The sequence below is a fragment of the Heterocephalus glaber genome, unplaced genomic scaffold (assembly GCF_053883595.1).
Source record: "Heterocephalus glaber isolate CG9 unplaced genomic scaffold, H.glaber_assembly_v1.0 deba00001733, whole genome shotgun sequence".
Taxonomy (NCBI): Eukaryota; Metazoa; Chordata; class Mammalia; order Rodentia; family Bathyergidae; genus Heterocephalus; species Heterocephalus glaber.
The window spans coordinates 676,035-702,316 of NW_028258444.1; the positions used below are offsets into that span (position 1 = coordinate 676,035).

The 26,282-nt window shown below is 42.0% G+C and overlaps 1 long non-coding RNA gene across 1 annotated transcript in view; it reads right to left on the reverse strand.

The window, feature by feature from the left end:
* LOC147821452 (uncharacterized) overlaps positions 1–24,942 on the reverse strand; it is a 148,464-nt gene extending 123,522 nt beyond the window's left edge. The window contains exon 1 of the long non-coding RNA XR_015446976.1: positions 24,022–24,942. This is a non-coding gene — a long non-coding RNA (uncharacterized LOC147821452). The remainder of the gene's footprint in view (positions 1–24,021) is intronic.
* Positions 24,943–26,282: the final 1,340 nt, after the last annotated feature.

Consider the following 26,282-nt stretch of genomic DNA (forward strand, 5'->3'; position numbering starts at 1 on the left):
TGAGTACATAATGAGAAAGAGATGTTTTCTAAAGAAGTACAATCAATCAAAAAGAGGGGAACCCTGGGAAGAGCAGCTGGCCTGGGAAATGCAGTGAGAAGGACTCATGGGCTCTGTCCATGTGAAGAAGATCAATGAGCTACACCCAGGCTGCAGGAAGTAACCCATGAGAAGCAAAGGAGGAAAGAGGAAAAGGAAGGAAAAAAGTCCATGGGAATCACAGACTGCTACAAAGACATGCAAACTATGGATGTTGGGAATTTGGAGAGGGGAAGAAAGACAAGTAAACCCATAAAACATATTTTAAAAAATAAAGGATGAAAAATTCTCAGATATGAAATGATGACAACTTGAAGGTACAGACAACCAGGGAACTCTGACAAATGTGACCCAGGGAAGACTTCACTGAGACTTATAATGATAGACATATCAAAAATCTAAATCAAGGGAAAAAACCCTGAGATCAACAACACATAAGGAAAACCCCCCATGTGAGTGAATTCCAAATGATCATCAGAGGACACCTCAGAAAATTCCATTTAGACATAAGAAAGGGGGCTAATATACTCAAGATCCTGGATAGAGAAAAACACAACTTAGTGATAGGTCTCCCACCACCTCAGCAGCTATTATGTATAGTAGCTGCCCTATTCCTATGGTGCCTTGCCCTCTCCCCTGTGTGACATCATGCCAAGATGGTTGCTCCCACCAAAGAACAAACCCTTCTTCCCAGCATGCCCCTGTTCCCACCTAGACAGTAACCTAATACTCGCTCACCTCCTACCACCTAGTGACATCACCGGCTCCTCCATTCCCTAGCCACTACCTCACTCAACCCCGCCTCAGCCCCTACAAGCCCCACCCCAGTCTCTATAAAAGACTCTCCCTGCCCCAGCCATATTGCTTTTGTCTCTCCTTTGTTCAGAGACAGCCCGGCAGATCTATTCCCCTAATAAAGGCTTGTTGTGGCCTGGTCTGGTCTTGGTCTTCGGCCCTTTTACCTGACATTTCACAATGCAAGATGATTTACCTAGCAAACCCTCTTGGAGGTGTGAGAAAAAAATAAATTCTTTCCTGGCCCACAAAATCTGAGGGAGTTCAAAACCTGGGGTCTGCTTTATAGGACAGTCTGAGGGTGTTCTCAACCTGAGGCACAAGGCAACTAATCAACAACATAAAAATCATGAGTGTATAAAACTCAAAGATGTAAGAAATACTTAGCCATATTCTGGATATTTGGGGACTGTAACAGTGTGTGTAAACAATTCCACAAAGTGCAGTGTTTAAGAGACAGAAATATTCAGAAGTATAGGGGAAAAAAAGAGGAGAACTTTTAAAGAAAAATTTTAAAGATAATTGCTGTGAAATTTTACAGCAATATATAGTATTTGGAAGGAAAGATAAAATTTTAGTGTTGTACTTAATCAAAACTACCTCATTAGATAAATGTAGACTGTTGTATGTATAAAATATTCCATATAACCATTACTTCAAACCATGTGGAACTTCAATATATTTAACTTTGACAGATATTTCTTCAGTATTTCAAGATGTCACCGTTTTAGACTCAGGAAAGACTAGACAAAGTTGTCCTTTTGGAAAATGAGTCTACATTCCAATGGGCAATTTACATAGTGAACGACCTACACCAGGGAACCTAACAAGGCTTCCATTGTTCATATCCATTTCCTTCTTAGGAAAGATCTATTACCAGGAAGAGAAAACAGGTTCAACATGGGCAAGACGCAGATTGCTGCAAGCTGCTGTTACCTGGTGGATATTACCTGGATAACATGACCATCCTTTCTGCCTGGGCAAGTCTTCTTCTACTCAACCTCTGCTCCTGACCCCTGCCCTCCACCAGAAGCCCACGTCCCTGTCTCTTTGTCCACTTCTGGGCAAGCTTCAGCTGGCTCTCTGGAGACTCATGCCATGTGAACATGTTTAGACATGTAATAAAACTTCTATATTTTTCTTTGTTAATCTATTTTCAATTTATTTCATAAACTGAAACCATCAATCTTTCAGAAAGAAAATGTAAATTCCTTACTTTTTACAGCAATATTAATGGACACAATAAAAATATTAGAATTCAAAATGTTGCTCTTTCGTTCAAGCAGCCAACCAGAATTGTAAACTCAGCCCCAACAAAAATTTAGAGAGACAAAGTTAAAGGGAAGGAAAACACTTTATTTGTAAAGAGGAAAAAGAAGGGCAGGGAGATAGATAGCTACCATGATGAGGAAGAATCAGGGTAGGGAGCTCCAGGAAGGCAGAGGGCCTGTGGGCCTTTGTTCTGGGCATTATGTATAGGGTGGGGTCAGACCCTTCCCCTACCTGGAACTTTGCATAATTGCATCAGCTTCCTAAATCATTGCTTCTCCTGGTCTATGTGCAGATTCTTTCTGCAGCTGCTTCACTTGTCCTTGACCTACCTTTCAGGCCTTTATGTTTCTGAAGGTTCATGAGTTCACAAGTTGTGGGGGGCCTTGCCCCCCCGCTAGAACTCTTGAGTGCCTTTTACAGGCATGTCTGGGCCTGCAGCAAGTCTACCCGGCAACAAGGAAGTAGCCCCAATACCCTCCCCTTGCTCCTTCCCTCTAGCCCTACGGTATATATGCTGTAGCAGCTTCTGCAATAAACGAGACTTGATCAGAAACCTGTCTTGTCTCCATCTCTCGTGTCTCTTGTCCCTTGTCATTCTCACTCCCCCTCTAGGGTCTCCGTTGACTTACCCGCGGGCCGGGACAAGTGAGTTCCTCATTCATGGTTAGCTTACAGTTAGAAAGGGGATGTGTGGATGTCTGTTGTACTCTATAAGTCTGACATGAATATCATGACTACAGAGTGGAATATATGAGGACCATATATGTATGTATGTATGTGTATATATATATATATATATATATATATATGCCTGCTTCTCAGGGGAATTTCTCTAGTAAAGATTGTCTTTATCTCCTTCTAGTCAGGAATAGCTAGAAGACATAATGTGTCCCTTATTTTCTTGTTTACAGACCCTGCCCCTACAAAACCATGTCAAAACAAAAACTCAACAAACCACAGAAATACTCTGTAGGAGAGATACTAAGAAAAAAATAAACATAGATTAGAGATACATATTTAAGACTAACTAGAATAATGTCTACTTGTGGATATACATTTCTAACATCACTTGATATTTATTCAATGTCAGGAGAAATTTTTTTCCATAAGAATTCTTCCTAAGAAATAATTCTAAACAGAATATTAAGCACAGAGTCCCAACTTCGGTTCCTTGCCAAGCACATGTGAGAGGCTCTGTGTTTGATCCCCAGCCCTGGCACAAAAAAAAATCATTTTGGGGGTCAGTGTAGGAAGGGTCTTGCTCTGTAATTCAGGCAGGCCTTGAACTCACTATGTACCCTAGGCTGGCCTTGAACTCATGGTGATTCTCCTGCCTCAGCCTTGAGAGTGCTGGGATTACATATGTAAGCCACCACACCCAGCTTTTTTTTTTTTTTTTTTTGAAATAGTGTCTATTGCCTTGAATTTGTGATCCTCGTGCCTCAGCCTCCTGAGTAGCTGGGTTTATAGGCATGTGGCATTGTGCCTGACTTCTTCCATTATAACTTGGGCATCCCCCTGGCTCACTGAAGTGTATTCCAGTTTAAGAGAAGAACGGGTGCTATTTGCAATCACTTTGTTGTCTGCTCCAGTACTTTCTGGACAAGGATATCCAAACCCTGCTGAGGCTCTGTGCATGACAAGTGTAACCAACTTCCATTGTGTTATTTTACAGCCTCAAAAACAGTGCCTTTCTTTCCCTTGTTGAATTACTTTAAGCAAGTACGGTAAAGTGGGGCAAAGCAGTGGTTGAACAGAATCTGTGAAGCAGAGGCTGAAAAAGCTTTGTCTGGTTGAAAGTAAGCTCTAAAGTTGCCTCTTCCTAAATTAGAGACCATTTTAATTAGGGGAAAGGAATTCAGGGTGGTAATGGAGTGCTACACTGCCGATAAAACACTGCTTTTATTGGTTTGATATCCAAAGTTAGGATTGTGGGTTAGTTTCATTTGGGAAAAGATTTACACCGCTCAAAAATGTTTTCAGAGCTGGGTTTAGTGAGACATGCCTATAATCCCAGCATTCTGGGAGGCTGAGCCAGGAGGATCCTAAGGTCAAACTCAGACTGGGCAACTCACCAAGACCCTGTTTTAAAATGAAAACAAATCTGGTGATGTAACTCAGTGAGAAGGCCCTGGGGTTCAATCCCCAGTAGGCATACGGGAGGAAGATCCTGGACACTGGTTGGCTTCAATGGTCCCAAAGGCCCAGTCTGCCAAGGAACCATGGGAATTCATAATGGCAGGTGACAAGATCCTTCATTTGTCTAAGGGACAGGTGCAATCCCCAAGGTTCTGAGGGAGCCCTCAGAGATAGGGACTTGTGTTTAGCCAACATAGGGTCAGAGGACATATCCACAAATGCTGAAAGAAATACAACAAAAGGACAACTCTCCCAGGACAGCCAGACCCTAGCCAGCCCTTGGAGACAAACTGTTCACTCTCCACCCAGCTCGCCCAGTATAGCTGGACTGGGCCGCAGGTGAGGCTGAGATGGGCTTGGGGCCTCTTGTTGGGGGGGGGCGGCGCCCCTGTGTGTCAGCCAGAAGGAACTTGAAGGGAGCACCCCCTACTGACCCTAGGCAGGAAGTGGCCTCTGACTCCTCCAGGAGCCCAGAAATAGTTCCGAGGAGAGCCCATAGCAAGAGCTCAGCACATGGGGTGCCTCATGCCTGGCTGCGCCTGGGGAGGGGCTCTCCTGCCGGTGGGAATGGGTTCTGCGATGTTCCACAACTGCCACTGCAGGGACCCTGGGACTAGGGGCTGACTTCTGTCTTCCGGGGCTTCTATGGTGCTGTTAGGATCCAGATCTAAAAGGTCCGCCCCCCAAGTCTCCTGTGACTGGATGGTGGGTGGTGGATCCCTCCTGGAAAGATCTCACTAAGAGGTTCCCCCGGGGCCGGAAGCCAGGGGACAGTGATGGTGTCCCCAGAACCAGGACTCGGGTTTTGGGGCAGGACTCCCCTCTGCTTTCCCACCCCTATTTCCTTGGAGACCATGAGATGCTGTAACATTTAATTCACCTGACTCCTGCTCTCCCTCCCAGCCCCCTGGAAGCAGGCCCTTGACTTTAGGGGCATTGTCTCCCCTATGGCTGGTAAATGGGGAATTTCACTTGTTCGGTAAACATACTTACATCCTATGAGTAGAGAGGGATAGGGTGCATTTTAAATTAACTCCTGGGGCTGGCCTTTGTCCCTGTGGCCTCTCCCCCAGTCCCTCCTACCACTACATGGTGTCACTTGACTTACTTTTCTTGTCTGTGAAATGCTCTCACTCGCCTGTCATGAGATTTGATGGCTTGGGAGGTCAGCACTTTGGAAGCAGTGATGGTGGTGTCAGGGTGTGACAGAGGGCAGGCAGGGTGAGAAACCTGGGGGGATCACTATCACATTGGTGCCTTGACAGCCCTGGGCCTGCCTGCCTCCCCCAGTAGCTCTGCACCCTCAAAGTGCCACCTTTCTAACAGGAAGGGGACTCCCAGTATCACCGGGACCTCAGGGCAGAGCCCCAGCTGCCCTTCCTCCTCAGGCAGGGAACCCTGCCCCTCCAGGTGCAGGACCGCTCTGGTCTGAGGGGGCACAGCCCTGACCCACTGCGACAGGAGAGACCTAAGTCATGCCTTGGAGGACACCCAGACTGAGCAGAGACATGGCTCCTTCCACGAAGGAAGAGGCAGGCCTAACCCAGGAAGCGTCCAGTCTAATGGCAGAGGCACAGGGCTTCCCAGGATGATAGCAGAGGCACAGCTCTGGCCTGGGGAAATCCTGGAACACTGAGCTTCTAATCTGCCACAGGGGTACAGTCCTTGCCCCTAGGTGTGCCTAGGCAGAGGAACAGTCGCCAGAGAGCAGCCACAGGTCTAATGAAGGTAGTGACAGATTAAAACACATGGATGGCAGCCCGGCATGGTGGAACATGCCTGTGATCCCAGATCGCTACGAGTTCAAGGTCAGCCTGGCTCCATAGTGAGTTCCTACATAGTGAGACCCTGGCTCAATAAACCAAACCAGGGCCAGAGATTTAGCTCAGTGGTTCTGCCACCTGCCTCAAAAGCACAAGGTCTGGAGTTAGCTCCCCAGTATCAAAAAAAAAAGCAATAAACCAAACCAAAATGAAACAAAAGAACCCAGAAAACAAAGAGATGTCACAAAAACCCATGAAGCTGAGCCACTGGTGAGCCCCAAAAGAGCTATTTGACTTGGACAAGTCACTCCCTGAGCCTCAGTCTCCTCTCTTGTGAAAGGTCAGCAGTGTGGGAAGGGAGGCAAGGCTGTGTATGCAGCGATGGGACTCGGCTGCTGCTGCTGGGGCAGGGCAAAGAGAAGGAGTGGGGGGCTAGGCCAGGTGTGCTGGGGTCCGGAGTCCCTGGAACTCCTGTGTCTGAGTGTGCTGGGCAGGCGCTGGTGGCCACATCCTCTGTCCTCAGCAAGGTGATATATGGGGGTCCAGACAGGCCTGGGCGGCTGAGGGGCCCACTGTCTTCACAAATGAGGTCTGGCTTCCCTGCAGGGCATCACCATCTTCCCTCACTGTTGCAACAGCAGCCTTGGGACCCCACCCCCTAACACCTTGTACCACAGAAAACCTGGGCAGGGGTTTGAAGGGCTCCCCTAGAACCTCAGGACAACTGTCTAGGAGTATGGGGGCTCTGGATGGCCAGCTCCCCCTGGCCCAGGGTCCTTCTTCCTAACACCACCTGCTGGATCACAGGTCCCTGGAAGCCCCCTCTGCCAAGCAACTCACGTGTGGTGGTCGCTGGGGCAACCTCCAACCAGTACCCAGAAACTTCACTATCTTGATGTACAGAAAATGCAACATCATTTGGCAGTTGCTCAGATGCGTCACTTAATCTTCAAGTGACAAAATGCCTGCTATCATGTTCTGGTATAGGCCAGTGCGGAGAGGAAAGACACCTGGAACCAGCCAAGCCAGGGTGTAGATGGGCTTCCAGCACTTAATAGCTGTGCGTCCTTGGGCATGATAATTAACCTCTCTGGGCTCTAGTTCCACCTGCAAGCAAAGAATATTTTACTGGAGCTTCATTTATTAGCCATCTGCCTTGGGAAAGAAACAGGGAAGGGCAGTTCTAAGGGAGTCTTTTCTCTTGGCCCTCTCCTGTCTCCTCTAGGGTCCAAACTGCAATCCACTTCAGCAGGTGTCAAGAGAGACCGGGAGCAGGGGGAGGGGAGGAGCCTGCACTGGCTTCTGTGTCACATCAGGATGTGGAACCAGCACAGGCAGCAGCTCAGACTGACTCCACGCCTCTGGCAGCTCCCGCTGTCTGGCTGCAGGGCATCTCCAGGTCCTCAGGCCTCCCCAAAACACAGGGCTGCAGAGGCTGGGCCTCCCTCCCCTAATCTGAGAAAGTCGCCCGTTGCTTTTGCCTGTTTTCCTGTGTCCATGTTTCCCCTGTCTGTATAAGTATTGATTTTAATAAAATGGAACTGTTCTTCCATTTCTAAATCCACACCTAAGGCAGCAAATCCTCAGGCCATGCCGAGTACCCCACAGCCCTGGCACCTGCTGCTGCCTGGAACCCCTAGAAGAGCCCCTGGGTCCTTCGGGGAGGACAAGATCTGGACCTGAAGGAGGAGGGGACAGAGGAGCCCCCAGGTTGATAGGGATGCAGAAGTGCTGAGAGGTTACCAAATAGAGGCAGGCAAGGGGCTGCCTGTGCAGGACCAGGCCTCTGATGACCCAGGACTTGGGCTCTTTCAGAACCCCGTGCGCTCCTGGAAAGCCATTCACTTTTGAATGTCAGGTTCCAGGCCTGTGGTATAGGACAGAAGCACCCTCCCCAGCTAAAGAAACACATTCACTGGGCAGGCAGAGAGAGCACTCTGCCACCCTGAGGCAGACCTGGGCACCCTCCTGCTACACAGTGTACATTAGCAGAACTGTAGAGGCAGAAAAGTAAATGTGCAGGAGGATTTTCATTCTATGGGAGCCTAAGCTTGCAAGACATAGAAGGAACATAAACAAATGCAATACTTCTACACCGAAGAGAAAGCTAGGCAGGTGTGGACGCATATACCTGCAATCCTAGCACTTGGGGAGTCTGAGGCCAGAGAATCACAAATTGAAGGCCAACCTGGGATGCTTAGCAACTTAGCAATCACTGAGTCAAAAGAAGTGCTACAAAACACATTGCCTTGTAGCTCACTGGAAAAGTCTTTGGTTGGAACTGGAGTGAAAAAGTGCCAGAGGGCCCTGCAGGAGTAGCCCCAGGATGCAGTAGAGCTCCAGGGAAGCACCGCTGGGCATCCACACACTCCGGGCACTGGGAGAGTGCTCCCACAGGCTGCTGCAGAGAAATCTCCATATACATGGAGTCTCAAGGACAGGGACAGAGCCCAGGGCCTGTGATCACAAGGCATGCATTCTACCACAGAGCTACCTCCCCAGCCCTGGGGATCCTCATGACTTTGTGCAGAGAGATGATGGGGCCAATGCAAGGTCCTCAGCTTCTCCCAATGCCAGCTTTTAAGGCCGGGGGATCCCTTTATTTTTCCTACAGAGGAAGGGACTGCTCCTCCACTCTCGCTCTGTACTCATTTACCTAAGGGAAGCCACTCAATGGCTCTACCATGAATAAAAAAGTTTCCTCTACACTGCCTTCCCTCCTTCACCTAGGCAAGGAACTCCATTATCACTTCCAAACAGCCACTTTTATCAGTTCACATCAGACAAAGCAAATACCACAGTCCCTCTCATCAGACACTTGCAACACAGAGCAACTCACCCTGGTCAGCGCAGCTCCCCATCACAACAGCAACCAAGGCTGATTTGTTTTTCCCTCCTGACCTGGACCAGCAGGTGCACACTGAACTTGACCTAACTGTGCAGGTATCTGGGCCTATACATAAGGATTGGGGCAGAAGCAGGATCTTTCCCCAACTTGGCAGCACTGCTGCTCCATTTTGCCATCCTGGGGGCTGGGAGAAGTAACCAAAGTTGGCCTTTCCCAGAATAAAGCCCATGCCTTAAGATGTACTCTGCAGACTCCTGTTTGGGCATGCAATCCCTGAACTTTCTCCTTTGTGAAGACAGCTCTAGAGAAATTAACCATCTCACTCAGGTCCCACTGCAAGGTGCAACAAAGGACTCAACTGTAGATGAAGATCCTAAAGACCACAGTCATTGTTGTCCCAGACTCTGATTTATCTCCAGATTTTGTTGTTGTTGATTTCATCTTTTGTTTGGTACTGGGGATTGAACTCCAGTCCTTGTGGTTGCGAGGCAGGCAGCGGTACCTCTGTGCTACATCCCGGCCCCATCCCAGAATTTATTACAAGTAGACCAGAGTCCAAACATAGTGGCCTTCAAGTCAGAGCCAACACTCAGGCTTTATCTGTTAAGTATTCATAGAACATGGTCAGGTATATCCATATTTGTACTGATATGGTAGACCAAGAATCACAGAGAACAGGACGACAATGTCAACTTGGCCTGATGCCATCAAATAAATGCAATTGATGTCTGGTGAATCTTTCATCCAAAAATATAATACACATTTTTCTCAGAAACAGGAAAGATAGTCTATTTATTAAATGGTGTTGGAAAACCTGGATTTCAACCTGCCAAAGATTAAAACTAGACCCATACCTATCACCATGCTCCAAACGAAGATTGAAGTGGATTAAAAATCTAAATATTAAAACAGAGACATTAAAATTGATGGAAGATAAGTTAGGTAGAACTCTTGAAGACACTGGCATAGAAAGACTTCATGAACAAAACCTCAGTAGCACAGGAACTAGCACAATGAATCAACAACTGGGATCTCATCTTATTAAAAAACCCGCACTGCAAAAGAAACCACCAACACAGCTAACAGACAACCTACAATATGGGAAAAAAAAATTTAGCAGCTGTACCTCAGACAAAGGAGTACTATCTAGAATATATAAAGAATTGAAAAAAATCAGACCCCCCCCTAATTTCAAAGACCCAATTCAAAAGTGGGCATCTGAAATGAGAAGACATTTCTCAGACAAAGAAGGAAAAGCAAATATATGAGAAAATGTTCAACATCACTCATCATTCAAGACATGCAGATGAAAACAAGACTGAGATTCCACCTCACCCCAGAAAGAATGGCTGCTCTGAAGAAATCAACCAATAACAAATGCTGGTGGGGTGTGGGGAGAAAGAAATCCTTCTCCATTACTGGTGGGAGTGTAGACTGGTGCGACCACTGTGGAAATCAGTATGGAGATACCTCAAAGAACTAGGAGTAGAGGTCCCATTTGACCCAGCTATTCCCCTGCTGGGTATCTTCCCAAAAGAATTAAAAGGATCATACCACAGCGATATATGCACACCCATGTTCATAGCGGCACATTTTGTAATAGCTAAAGGTAGGAAACAGCCCAAGTGCCCATCAAATGGAAACTGGATAAAGATGATGTGGTTTGTTTTTTTTTTTTAAATAAAATGGAGTACCACTCAACCATAAAGAAAGAAAAACTAGAGTCATTTATAGCTAAATGGATGCATATCGAGGCCATACTCTTAAGTGAAATAAATAGGACACACACGTTTAAATATCGAATAGTTTCTCTAGTGTGAGAAACTGAGAGTGTAAACAAGGGTTAAAATGATTAAAATGAATAATTGATAATTTGAAATACGAAAAAAGGTCCAAAGATGAAGGAGTGAAGGGGAAAGGACAGGAGGGAAAGGAAAAACTATGAGAAAAGAAAAAAATGGAAATGATTTCTATGTAAATAGGGAAGGGGGGAAGGGCTGAAGGGCGCACTGGTAATGGGGAAAAAATAAGAACCATGATACATCATATACAGGTACAAACACTCAATGATAAATGTAAATGAATTGTACACCTAAAACATACCAATAAAAGAACTTAAGAAAAAAAATAAAGCAGCACCAAAGAAATTACAAATTACAAACATAAAAAGAAGTCAAATTACCCCTGTTTGCAAATGGCATGATGTTACATAGAAAACTGTAGAGAGTTCTCCAAAGAGCTATTATAAAACTAATAAGTTCAGTAAAGTTTCAAGCTAACACAGGCTAGGGAGGTAGAAAGAGGACATGAGGTCACTCAAGAGTATCAAGTTACAGTCAAAGGACAGAAATGTCTTCTAGAGTTCTACTGAGCATACAGTGACTACAGTTAACAAGTATTGCATCTTTCAAAATAGCTCAAAGAAAGCATTTTGAATGCTTTTACCACAAGGAAATGATAAATGTTTGAGGAGATGGGTATGCTAATTACCCTAACTTGATCCTACACCATGTGTACATGTATGAAGACATCACTCTAGACACCACATATATATACAACATGTGTCAATAAAAGACAACTGTAAAATGGAATAAAAGACCTGAAAAGATACCTTACCAAAGAATGGCAAATAAGATACTTATGAAAACATGGTCCATGCAATATGTCATCAGGGAAATACAAAGTAAAAAAACAAGACTTTCCACCACATGCCTAAGACACAAAATCAAGACTACCGATGACAACTGTTGGTGAGGACATGCAACAACAAAACTCTCCTTCAGTGCTGGTGGAAATGCAAAATGATATACTCATGCTGAATGACAATATGAAAGTTTCCTAAAACTACAAAAATTACTACCACAAACCCAGCAGGCTTACTCTCTGATATTTTCCCAAATGAATTAAAAATTTAATTCCACAAAATCCTGCATATAGATATTGGCAGAATCTTTATGCATAAGTGCCAAAACGTCAAAGCAACTAAAATGTCATGTCCCTCAGGAAATGGAAAAACAAACTGTGAAAAACTTACATAATATAATATTATTCTGCACTAAAAAGAATGGTAATTAAACTCCATCAAAAGGTAGAATTACTTAAATATACAATAATATGCAGTTAAATAAACTAAAATTCACATTACTAAATGAAAAAATGTGAAACACATAAGTGAATCCAAATGCAAATTATGGACTTTGGGCACTACTGGTGTGTTAATGCAGTTATGGGCTGGAAAAATGGTGCTACTCTGATGTTGATAGGTAGGGGAGTCTCTGCACGTCTTGGCAAAGTATATATCTGAGAACTCTCTGTAACTTCTATTCAATTCTGTGTGCATAAAAACTACTCTAAAATAGTTCATAAGATAAATCAATTAGTAAACAACTAATCAGTGGTTGGGTTGCAACTCAATTATAGAATATGTGCTTAGCAAAAGAACAGCAAAATCAACCTCTCCAGACTAACAAACAAACAAATCACAAGGTGTCAGTATGGTTGAGCTCCTTCAAAGGCTTTAAGGGAGATTCCATCTCTTCTTTCCAGCTTCCAGTGGTTTCAGCTACTCCTTGGCTGGTGGATGCATGACTCCAATCTCTGTTTTTGTCTTCATCTTCACACAGCCTTGTTTTTTGTACTTTCTTCTCTTCTGTCTCATAAACAGATGTGTCACCAAATCTAGGGCCGACTTACTTCATCTACTAATTTACTAATACACTCACAGGCAATGGAGTCTAGGACTTAGATAGATCTTTTGGAGGAGGACAAGTCAATGTATTACAGCTGGGAAAGCACAAAAACCCAAAGACCGTGAAGGATAGTTCTGACAGATACTGAAATTGTAATTAATTTTAATTAAAATTCATCAAGGTAGTATATCACAGGAGTAGAAAAGCCAACCACTATAATAGAAATGTGGGTCCCTAAATAAGAACACAGGAATATAGAATTCTAGAATATGATAATGATGGAATCACCAGGGCAAAAAGATTTAAGCAAATACAGCCAGGGATTTAGCTAAGTGGTTATGCCGCCTGCCTTGCTACCACAAGGACCCAAATTTGATCCCTGGTACAAAAAAAAAATAGTGTAGAACAGCTAGAAAGACATTTGGAAATAGATCCAATAAATCACTTATCACACTGCCCACAGGATGAACCTCTGCATGTAGGAGAGCTCTAAATATAAAAATATGAAACTATAAAAGTACTAAAAGAAACGTGGGTGAATTCTTTATAATATGACTTCAGGAAAACGTTTTCTATGATTAAAAATTCATGTATTATAAACAATTGATATGTTTTTAATACATTAAACCCATACACTTGACTACGTAAAAATTCAAGAAAAGGAGAACCAGGAAAGAGGAAGATGGAGATGAAAATAATGTTGCAATCTTAAAATAATTATCAGCAAAGTCAAAACATGAAGGGCAAAGAATTTCAGATGTAAGTCAATATTGGTAATATACAAGGAATGGGGGGATCTTGTAAGGAGCATCTCAAGAGACATAAATAGATCATTACAAAAAGTCATAAACTGGTCAAGCACATGGAAAGATTTTCAAATGCCTACATAAAAATAAAGTATAAAACTACACAAATCTACTATTTCTCACTCATCAAAAGTAGTAAAACTTGAAGAGGTGATAATACACTCAACTGAAAAGATTAAGGGAAAATTAGTACTCTGATAAAATGGTAGTGGAAATTTAAAGTGATATACTCCCTTGCTGTGGAAATTTTCCAAAACATCTACCTTTCTGTGGGGCAGAAGGACTTCTTTCTGTCTTGCTGTATCCAAGTAGCAACAGGAAAAGAATCTAGGTAGGGGATCCCTGAAAACAGACCATGAATCTTGCACCACAGTCTGCAGTACCACGGGTACCAACAGTACCATATTTACCAGTTGTACCATATGTAGACACTAGGGGGTGCTCCAGCACCATGACTCTGTATAGCACCAAAGAGGTTGCAGAAAGCAAGGCCTGAGTAGAAAGCCCCAAACTTAGGAGATAAGGGGACCTTATCACTGGGATGTAAAGTTAGGCAACCTTATGAAAAATTAATCACCGTATAACAAGATAAGGAACAAAAAGCACGTGACCAACTTGATCCATACAGAAAAATCCTTTAATAAAACCAAACACCCTCTTATAATTAGAAAAAAAATAAACTGAGAACATAGAAAATGGTAAAAAATATTATATATGAAAATCTCACACTGCAGATCATACTGCCAGGAAGGAACTAAAAGCTTTTCCTCTGATAACAGTAAAGAGGCAAGAAGACCCACACTTACCACTGCTATTCACTCAGTGAATAACTGGGACTAGTGCTTAAGCTCTAACCAGAACAATTAGATAATAAAAAGAAAGGCATACAAATAAAAAACCCATAACATTAGTTCTGTTCACAGGTAACAGGAGTTCATCTCTAGAAACACCTAAAGATAGCATCTAAAAAATGTTATTATAATGAAAAAAAGTAAAACTGCAGAATAAAAATACAGAATCAGCCACATTTTATACACTCACAATGACAAACATGAAAAGAAAATTGAGAAATCAATATATAGCATAAACAATATATACCATGAAAAAGAAAAATATCCAGGAATGATCTTAACCAAAAAGTGAAAGACTTCTACAATAAAAATTACAAACTATCACATAAATAAATAAAAGATAGGAACAAATGAAGATATACTGTAGATTGGGAGTCATAATACTGATAAAATGTCCATGCTACACAAAGTAATTTACAGATGCAAGGAAATCTCTACCAAAACCATAATGGCATTCTTTGCAGAAACAGAAAAAAGTGATCCCCAAAGCTGTATGAAACCTGAAAAGACTCCAGATAGCCAACCCAATACCGAAACAAAACTGGAGGCCTCGCACATCCTGTCTTCAAACATACTACAAAACAACAATAATTAAGAGAATGTGGTACTGGCATAAAGACAGATGCATAGACCAGTGGAACTGAATAGAGAGCCCAAAAATAAACTCTTCAATATCTGGCCAAATTATTTGGCAATGATGCCAAGACTACACGATGGCAAAAAATAACCTCAACAAATGGTGTGGGGAACACTGGATACCCCACCTGCAAAAGAATGAAGTTGGATCCTTAACTTATACGTCATTCAAAAATTGACTCAATATGGACTGAAGATTGAAACACAAGATTTAAAATTATGAAACTCTCAGAAGAACCAGGAATCCAAACGCTGAATTGAACAATGACTTCCTGAATAAAAAATGTTGGAAATGAAATAAAAAACAGATGAATGGATCTATATAAAACATTAAAACTTCTGTGAGTGTAAGGAAACAATTTACAGAATGGGAGAAAATATTTGCAAATAATATTATGTAATACGAGGTTAATATCCAAAATGCAGTGGTGCCTTGGTTTTTCAACTTAATTTGTTTTACATTTTGGGGAAGATGGCTGCATTTGTGTTTGTGTGGGGAAGATGGCTGTGGTCGTGTTTGTCACCTGATGTGGTGTTTGCAAATGCAAGCAAAATTTTGTGAATGCTTTCCTTTGGGAACTGAGTTGCTTACAAATAGATGTGTTCTTGAATCGACGCATTACTTTATACAAGGAATTTCAACTTAACAAAACCGATTTAAAAGTAAACAATTTTAAATACTCATTTCTCCAAAGAAAATTAAAAGTGGCAAATAAGCACACAAAAGATTTTTAATACCACTAAATATTGGAAAAATGAAAATCAAAACCACATCATCTCTGGTCCAGGAATTTGGCATGGTGGTGCCGCCACCTGGTTTACAAGCAGAATGTCCCGAGTTCAATCGCCGGTACTAAAAACTAAACAAAACAAAAGAAAACCACACATCTCCTTATACCTCATAAAATCAACTTATATGCTATTGGTAGAAATCAACCTAAGTGCCCAGCTCCATGAAGCACACTGGCAAGGACCAGCCAGAAGGTGAGGACGCTTCGCCACTGGCCATGCCCATGGTGGCGATCCTCCCCCCCTCCTCTGGCCCCTTGGCTGTACTGCTACCTGGTTCCACGCTACAAAGACACAGGGGACACCGGACCACCGTACTTGGTAAGTTGGAGGGATCATCACCTCCCATTGGAACCTGGACTATCTTCAGGGGAAGAGCAGCTGGAACCTGCAGTACAACCTTGCAGAGTTTAACCCTACAGGAGGACAGGGAGCTCAACTTGGGACTTGGTGCCAGAAATCTGCCTGTATCTCATGGGTCTGTGACTGGCTTGTTGACACTCACGGACTTATATCTGAACACTGCTGCCCGTACTGACTATTATAACAGTGGAGACATACCCTGAAGGAGTCCCTTCATTTTCAGTTTTAGTTTTCCTCTTATTTTTGTTTTTTTTTTCTCCTTTCAAATTTTTATTTTTCTCTTCATTTGTTTTCTTCCTTTTCTCTTTCCTTTCTGTCTCTCACACTCACTCTCTTGCTGTCCCACAGTGTTCTTCATCTCCTTTTTTGTTTCTGTTCTGGCCCTAATTCAGATTTCTTCTTTATTTTTCTTTCATTCTCTTTTTCCTTCTCTCGCCTGTGTCCTCTGGCCTCACTGCTAACCTTCCCCTATCCTTCTACCTATCTACCCCTCCCTCCACAATTCCTTCTAACTCCCCATCTCAAAGGGTAATGTTGCTATATTGAAGAGTTAATTCATTATAAACATAACTTGGGTAGGTCCTCGATTTTGATTTAATTCACACAGTTAAACTTGACAGATTAATAACTTTCACAAACTGTCATTTTCTAAGATATACTTGATGCTAGGGTGTTGCTGGTTGTATTCCTTGGGCTAAGGTGTTGAGATTGATCTAGCCAGTGGTCCTTCCTGGTATAATGAAAATGAGATGGCCTCAGAGTCATTAGAGAATCAAAACTTAAAGACCAGCTATAACTGGAAGACACCTCTGAGAAGCAGTCATTCCATAAGGGCTCTAATTACAAGCAAGAAAGATACTTACAATAAGCAATTTCAAAGTATCACCCCAGGAATTAAACCAAGGACAGTACCAAAAACAAAAAATGAGAAGACATTTAAGGAAGGCACAAATTCAGACTTCCACCCAACAAAGGGTAACTTTTGGGGGAAACAAGGTGGAAAAGTCTGATAATCAACCACCTGGACATCCTGAACTGATAGCATAGGAAATAACAAAACAGAAGAATGTGGCTAGAGAAAAATTCAAGGCAGAAATAATCTCCCAGATAACTGCAGAGATGGTGAGCAGAGTGAAAGACATGATTAGAGGCTCTAGAACAGAAACAGATAAAAAAAACAGATGAGCTCAGAAACATGCTAGAAGCCACAAATGCCCAGCATAAGAAAGAAATGCAAACCATGATGGCCAAATATAAGAAATGGAATCCATGAAACAGATTCAAACAGATATTCAGGAGATTAAAAACTCCACTGAAAGTATGCACAGCAGATTATGGGACTCTGAAGATAAAATATCAGATATAGAAGACAGGATTGTGGTAAGGCCCATGAAAACAGAGATTTCTTAAAAACAGTAAGGGACCATGAGAAATCAAGCCATCAGCTGCTAAATGATGCAAAAAAGAATAACATAAGACTGATAGGAATCCATAAAAAACATGAGAAAGCACAATTGACATAAAAAAACTGTTCAGAGAAGTAACAGTAGAAAACTTCCCAAACAGAGGTAGAGAACTGGACATACAGATAAATGAGGCATATAGAACTCCAATTAGCTACGATCAAAAAAAAATGTACACCTAGACCTATAATACTCAAGATCCCAGGAACTCAACAGAAGAACAAAATCCTACATGCAGTTAGAGAAAAGAAACAAATCACCTACAAAGGAAAGCCCATCAAAATCACAGCAGACTTCTCAACACAAAGCCTCCAATCAGGGAGAGCCTGGAGTGAAGTATTTCAACCCCTAAAAGAAAATAACTTCCAACCTAGACTGTTGTATCTGGCAAAATTATCTTTCAAAATCGATGGGGACATTAGATACTTCCATGACGAAGAACACCTGATAAATTTCATGGACACCAAACCAGCACACCAAGCAATTCTAAGCAATATCCTAGAAAAAAAATGAAGGTCACAACTCCATGAGGCCCAAAAGAGGGAAGACAATAGACAAGGTGAGAAACTAAAGGGAAAGGGGGAAAAAGAAATAAGAGCCAACAACAGTAAAACATCAGGACAAGGATGTGTCAATATCTGTCAATAATAACTATCAATGTTAATGGCCTCAATTCACCAATCAAAAGAAGTAAACTGACAAAATGGATTAAGAAGCAAAATCCAGCAATATGCTGTATACAAAAAAGACACCTAACTCAAAAAGAAATCCATAGACTGAAAGTAAAAGGATGGAAAACGGGTCTGAAGGCAACAGGAACCCAGAAAAAAGCAGGGGTAGCAAACTTATTTGAAGACAAAGTAGATTTCAAAGCAAAACTAATTAAGAAAGACAAAGATGTTCACTACATCCATGTGAAGGGAACAATCCAGGAAGAGATGACAATCCTAAACGTACAATGCCCTCAAATACACAAAACAAATATTAATGGACATGTAAAACCAAATAAGCACTAATACAATTATAGTGGGGGACCTCAATACCCCACTATCACAAATAGACAGATCATCTAGACAAAAAATTAACAACGAAATTCAAGAATTGAAACAAGCTACAGAAGAAATGGACTTAATAGATATTTACAGAGTGTTCCACCCTACAAAATCAGAAGACACATTCTTTTCAGCTGCACATGGGTCATTCTCCAAAACAGACCACATGCTAGTTCATAGGACATATCTAAGTCAATGTAAAAGAACTGAAATTACACCTTGTATATTATCGGACCATATCACAATAAAATTGGAGATCAATAACATGAGAAACTGCAAAACTCCCACAAAAACCTGGAAATTGAATAACACCCTCCTGAACAACCACTGGGTGACAGAGCAAATTAAAGAAGAAATTACAGTTTCTACAAGTAAATGATAATGCCAGTACAACATACAGGAATCGGTGGGACACAATGAAAGCAGTTCTTTGGGGGAAACTCAGCAGTGAATGACCACATTGAGAAAACACAAATAAATAAACTAATGCAGAACCCCAAGCTCCTAGAAAAAGAAGAGCATAACAAACACAAAGCTCATACAAGAGAGGAAATTATAAAGATCAGAACAGAAATAAATGCAACGGAGACTAAGAGAATGATACAAAAAACAAAATCAATGAATCACAGAGTTGGTTTTTCAAAAGAATAAAACTGAGAAACCTTTAGCCAACCATATCAGAAAAAGGAAAGAAAAGACTCAAATCCATGCAATTGAGAACAAAAAAGGTGAGGTAATAACATACCCAGCAGAAATCCAGAGGATCATCAATACCTACTTTGAGAACCTGTACTCTAATAAAATGGAAAACACAGAAGAAATGGTCAGATTCCTAGATACATATGAATTGCCAAAGTTAATGAAGAAGATTTGGAAATTCTAAACACCCCAATTACAATGAGTGAAATTGAAAATGTAATAAAAAAATTTACCAACAAAGAAAAGCCCAGGTCCTGATGGCTTCACTCCTGAATTCTACAAGACATTTAAAGAAGAACTATAGCCATTACTCTTTAAACTCATCAAGGAAATTGAAAGCGAAGCAAGACTTCCAAATTCATTCCTGGAAGCAAGTGTTACTTTGATTCCAAAACCAGGGAAAGACCCAACCAAAAAAGAGAACTACTACAGGCCAATCTCCCTAATAAACATAGATTCAAAAATCCTCAACAAGATACTGGCAAACAGAATACAGAGGGTCATCAAGAAGATCATACACCCTGAACAAGTCAGATTTATCCCAGGGATGCAAGGATGGTTCAACACACATAAATCAATAAATGTAATCACTATATTAACAGAACCAAGGACAAAAACCATATGATCATCTCAACAGATGCAGAAAAAGCATTTGACAAAGTACAATATCCATTCATGATAAAAACCCTACAGAAAATTGGAATAGAAGGTCTTTATCTCAACCTGATTAAGGCTATCTATGAAAAACCAACAGCCAACATCACACTAAATGGTCAAACATTGAAAACTTTCATGCTAAAATCAGGAACAAGCCAAGGATGCCCACTATTACCACTCCTGTTCAATATAGTTCTGGAAGCATTAGCCACAGCAATTAGAAAAGAGAAAGAAATAAAAGGAATAAAGATAGGAAAGGAAGAAGTTAAACTGTCATAATTTGCTGATGATATGATACTTTACAAAGAAGATCGAAAAAACTTGGCCAGAAGACTTCTTAGATGTAATTGACAGATTCAGTAGAGCAGCTGGATATAAGGTAAACACTCAAAAAACAACAGCCTTCTACATATCCTTTTATTGGTACATTTCAGGTGTACAATAGAATGACATTCATCATTGGAGATATGCACCTTTACATGATCTTTTGGTTCTTATTTTCCCCCCACCCTCCCTTCAACCCCTCCATCCCTCCCTATTTACAAAGCCTTTGTTTCCATTTTTTCATTTAACAATAGCCTTCTTATACACAAAAAGCAGACTCCCTGAGAGAGAAATCTGGGAAACAATTCCTTTTACAATAGGATCCAAAAAATGAAATATCTAGGAGTCAATCTAACAAAGGAAGCAAAAGACCTCTACGTTGAAAACTATAGCACTCTGGAAAAGGAGATCGAGGAGGATATAAGAAAATGGAAAGACATCCCTTGTTCCTGGGTAGGAAGAACCAATATAGTGAAAATGGCCATACTTCCAAAACTGCTATATAGATTTAATGTAATGCTGATTGAAATTCCAACAATATACTTCACAGAACTAGAGAAAAGAATTCAAAAATTCATTTGGAACCAGAAGAGACCTAGAATAGCAAAAGCAATTCTAGGCAATAGAGACATGGCTGGGGGTATCAAAATCCCCAACTTGAAACTATATTATGAAGCTACTGGGATAAAAAACCAGCATGGTACTGGCAAAGAAACAGAACCGAGGAGCAGTGGAATAGATTAGAAGATGCAGAAACAACTTCAGACATACTCAGCCACCTCATCTTTGACAAAGGAGACAACCACCCTCATTGGAGGAAAGATAGTCTATTTAATAAATGGGGTTGGAAAAACTGGATTTCAACCTGCTAAAGATTAAAACTAGACTCATACCTATCACCATGCACTAAACGAAGATCAAAGTGGATTAAAGATCTAAATATTAAGACAAACACTAAACTTGCTGGAAGATAAGGAAGAACTCTTGAAGATACTGGCATAGGAAAAGACATTATTTACAAAACCTCAGTAGCACGGGAACTAGCACAAAGAATCAACAACTGTGATCTCATCATATTAAAAAGGTTCTGCACTGAAAGAGAAACCACCAACAGAGTTAACAGACAACCTACAATGTGGGAAAAAATTTTAAGCAGCTGTACCTCCGACAAAGGACTACTATGTAGAATATATAAAGAATTTAAAAAAATCAGACCCCTCAATTTCAAAGACTCAATTCAAAAATGGGCATCTGAAATGGACATTTCACAGACAAAGAAGCAAGAGCAGCAAATAAATATATGAAAAAATGTTCAACATCACTGGTTATTCAAGAAAGGCAGATGAAAAGAACACTGAGATTCTACCTTACCCCACAAAGAATAGCTGCTATGAAGAAATCAACCAGTAACAAATGCTAGCGGGGGTCTGGTGAGAAAGGAACCCTTCTCCATTGTTGGTGGGAGTGCAGACTAGTGCAACCACTGTGGAAATTAGTATAGAGATACCTCAAAGAACTAGGGCTAGAGGTCCAATTTGACCCAGCTATTCCCCTGCTGGGTATCATCCCCAAAGAATTAACACAGTCATACTACAGTGATATATGTGCACCCATATTTATAGCAGCACAGTTTGTAATAGCTAAAGCTAGGAAACAGCTCAAGTGCCCATCAACTGCAAACTGGATAAAGATGTGGGATTTTTTTATAAAATGAAGTACTACTCAGCCATAAAGAATGAGAACTAGAGACATTTATAGCAAAATGGATGCTTATTGAGGCCATACTCTAAAGTGAAATAAATAGGACAAACGTGTAAAGACCAAACAGTTTCTCTAGTGTGAGAAACTTAAAGTGTAATTAAGGATTTAAATGTATAAAATGAATAACTGTTAGTTTGAAATAGGAAAAGGTCCAAAGGGGTAGGGGGTAGAGGGAGGTGTAGGGCAAAAGAAAGAAGGGAAAGGAAAAATTATGAGAAAAGAAAAAAAAATGGAAATGAAATCTATGTAAATAGGGAGGCTGGAGGGGGTGAAGGGCGCACAGGTAGTGGGGAAAAAATAAGACCCAAGATACATCATTTTCAGGTACAAGCACCCAATGATAAATGTAAACTTATTGTATACCTAAGCTGTACCAATAAAAGAATTTAAGGAAAAAACTAATTTCTGTGAGTGTAAGGAAACAATTTACAGGATGGGAGAAAATATTTGCAAATAATATTATCTAATATGAGGTTAATATCCAAAATGCAGTGGTGCCTTGGTTTTTCAACTTAATTTGTTTTACATTTTGGAGAAGAGAGCTGCATTTGCGTTTCTGTTTGAAGAACATGGTCCTGGTCATGTTTGTCACCTGATGCGGAGTTTGTAAATGGAAGCAAAATTTGTGAATGCTTTTGTTTGGGAACCGAGTCGTTTGCAAAGAGAAGTGTTCTTGAATTGAGGCATTACTTTATCCAAGGAAATTCATCGTAACAAAACTGCTTTTAAAGTAAGCAAATAATTTTAATACTTATTTCTCCAAAGAAATTTGGAAATAAGCACACAAAAGATTTTTAATACCACTAATTATTGGGAAAATGAAAATGAAAACCACACCATCTCCGGGCCAGGAATTGAGCTTAGTGGTGCCGCCACTTGCCTCACAAAAACCTGGTCCGGAGTTTGATCACCGCTACCAAAAACTAAATGAAACAAAACAAAACAAAAAAACACACTATCACCTTGTACCTCATAAAATCAACTTATATTCTATTTATAAGAAATAAACCTAAATAACATTAGAAAGATTGAAGAGGGAAAAGATTTATACGTTAACATGGAAAATAGTAACAGTCATATCAGAAAAGTATGCAAAGGCATGAAAGAGAACAAAATGAAGAGTGAAATGAAGACAATCCAGAATTATGAGAGAAAGGAGGGGCAGAGTCTACGTAAATGGAAAACAGAAATACTAAAGGAAAGGTGACAGACACACAAGAGCTGGCAATTGCAACATAATTTAGTGAATCTTTGACAGGTAGCTGAGGGCAAGGAAAAAAGATATGTTATTTAAACAGTATTATGAATGAAGTTGCATATATGCATTCATTACAAAGTCTAAACTCTGAACCTTACAAAAATATTGTACCTATTTTTCCAGTTAAAGTAGAAGACTTAACAAAAAATATAAATAATCAGTTTCAACCAGTCAAAAAAGCCTCGTAAGGATTTCAAAAAGGAAAAACATCGTATAGTTTTTAAATCAGTGCGAATTACTAAAACTAGGCAAAATATTAGGTAGTTTAAAAAATAATGCCTAGAAGTAAGGAAATGCAGGAAGGCAAACAAATATGGTAATAGCAGTTCTTCATTTCTGGGAAACAGGATTATGGTGAATTTTATTTTTTTCCTCTTCCCTGACTCTACTGTTAAAGCTTTCCTTAATTATTACATTATATTTATGATGTGGACTTATTTTAAAATACCAAAACATAAATATTACATTTAAAAATACAAATATAAATGTTGTACTTCAAGAAAAGTTCACCCTTCTAAATGCCTATGTTAAGAATAAAGAAAACTAGCGAGCTCCCCATGCACCGCGCCCCCGCAGGAGCGGCCCCAGGGCCAGGCCGCCCCGCCCCCGCCTTGCCCACCTCTGCCCAATGCTGCTCAGGCTCTGCCTGGCTTCCTCCGCGCCAGTGACGCCACAGCGCAGCCTCGCGGTCCTTGTCCCCAGGCCCTCCGGAGCCGCGGCGACCCAGCCCACTGGCATGTCCAGGAGCCTGAGGAACAAGAGCCACTGGAAGAGCAAAGTCCACAGGGGGGGCGCGGAGAACGGCCAGTTCCCCTACCTTGCTGACGTGCAGCTGGGCAAGGTGGCCTCGGAGAGCCTGCCGACGCTGACACGTAACACCTACCCCGTGTCCCGACCCCGCACGTGTGCGCCGCACACCTACGCCGTATGCCTACGCCGCACGCTGACCCCAAAAGCTACCCCGCACGCTGACGCAGCACGCCGAACTTGACGCCGACGATGCCCGCCAACCCCGCACTCCTACCCCAAATGCCAACGCCACACGCAGACTCCGTTCGCTGACCCCGCACGCTGATGCCACACGCCTAACCCCACTCCGACGCCACACGCAGACGACGCACGCCTCTCACCTCGCCGGACGCACTTGAGCCTCAGCGGGCCCTCGGAAGTTCCTGATGACCTCAGCAAGTCCCTGCTGGTGAGCCCGGCCACCTGAGTCTAGTGCACCTCCAGGAGCAGCTCCTCCGACACCAGCCTGCTGCCGCTCTCCGCTCTACTACAAAGCTACTGTGAAAAAATCAGCATGGTACTGGCAAAGGAACAGAGCCAAGGATCAGTGGAATAGATTAGAAGATGCAGAAATAACTCCAGACATGCTCAGGCACCTCATCTTTGACAAAGTAACAAATCACCATCATTGGAGGAATGCTATAACCTGAGCTTGGTGGAAGATTTTGGTCAGAGCTCAGAAGACCAGAGTGTGGATAGACTGCAGATGAGAAAGGCCAGACTTAGGGGGGTTTCAGTTGAGAAGCAGGATGCCAGTGGCAGTTGGATCCAGGCCATGTGTGTTGTGCTCCAGCAGAAAATATGACTGTATTGTGTTCACATCCTGAGATTTGTATGAGACTGGTACTAAGGGTGGAAGAATCATTCATCTGATGGAGAAAATATCAAGGTAGCCTAAATATCAGGCTGTAGCATGGATGTTGCTTGCTACTTTTAGCCAGGTTTGTGCCGAAAATGAGGAGCAAACACCCATTTAAAAACTTTTCAGTTCCCCCCCCCCCAAAAAAAAGGCATGTAAAGATGGAGCAATGGACAGCCTGTTGGATCAAAGATTAGCATTAAAAAGAATCCAAGTACTTTACAATAGGACAATGGAAAAGATGCCTTGAAGACATATAAGGAACCCACAAGGCCCAACCATTCTAAGGGTCACAGTTGCAAAAGGGAAAGACTTTGTTTTGAGAGGAGAGCCCCAGGGCACCCTGCTTGAGAAGGGTGACTTCAGTGGGTTCCCTGGGATTCATTCAGTTCACAGTGCTCAGCCATCCAGGCCCATGGATGCTTCTGCAGCCATGATACACAAAGGCCTAAGGACTGCTTGGAACCAGTGGTGGAACTTTGTGTCATCTACGGGGTGCTGTTTTCACAGGTATGCAGAACCCAAGAGTTGAGTCAGGAAGGCTTCCACCCAAGTTTCAAAAGAAGGCCTGGCAGGCCAGACTGGGTGTCCCTGAGAGGGCAGTGCAGGCAGCTGTGAGAGTTAAACCAAAGGTGCACTGGAGAACCCAGGATGAGGGTGCAGTCAGGAACATGGAACACCTGCAGAAAGCCACACACCCAAACATGTAACCCTCATCTACTCAGGAAGGAAACATCAGGAAAACTTAAATTTAGGGACATTCTATAAGATATTAGCTCAGTCATCCTCAAAACTGTCAGCTCATACAAAACAAAAAAAGGAAAAATTGTGAAAATATCGGTCAAGAGGCATCTGAGGGATGCAACAATGAAATGCAATGTGGCAACCCGGACGGGACTGCAGATTGTTGTGGAAAGCAAGGGGTGAAGGGGGATTTTAGTTAGTAATTATACATCAATATTTGCTCACTACTTGTACAGGATGTACTAGACTAATATATGACATTAATAATAGGAAATGGAAGAACTCAGTTGCCATCTTAATTGTGTATAATGTAAGACCACTGTCCTTACGAAACGCTCCGAGGAGCTGACTGTAGTGAAGCACACCCAGGGATTCCAGCGGTGCCTCCAGAATGTATGACCAAGGGCCTTACCAAACGCTCTGAGGAGCTGACTGCAGCATAGAACCCCTGGGAAGGAACACACCAGACAAGTTGGAAAGTAAAACAGACCTTAGTCTGGCCAGACAGCACTCCCAAAGCAAAGTAGCTTAGAGAGGTGATCAACCCAGAGTCCGAGGCTCTTTTATAGGGGGTTGCAGGGAAGTTAACAGGTGAAATTTACAGAAGAGGGAACAAAGATTAGTGGTCTTACATTTGTATGTTAATTAGCCTGACATGTCCTGATGGTCAGCAGATGTTTTGTAGA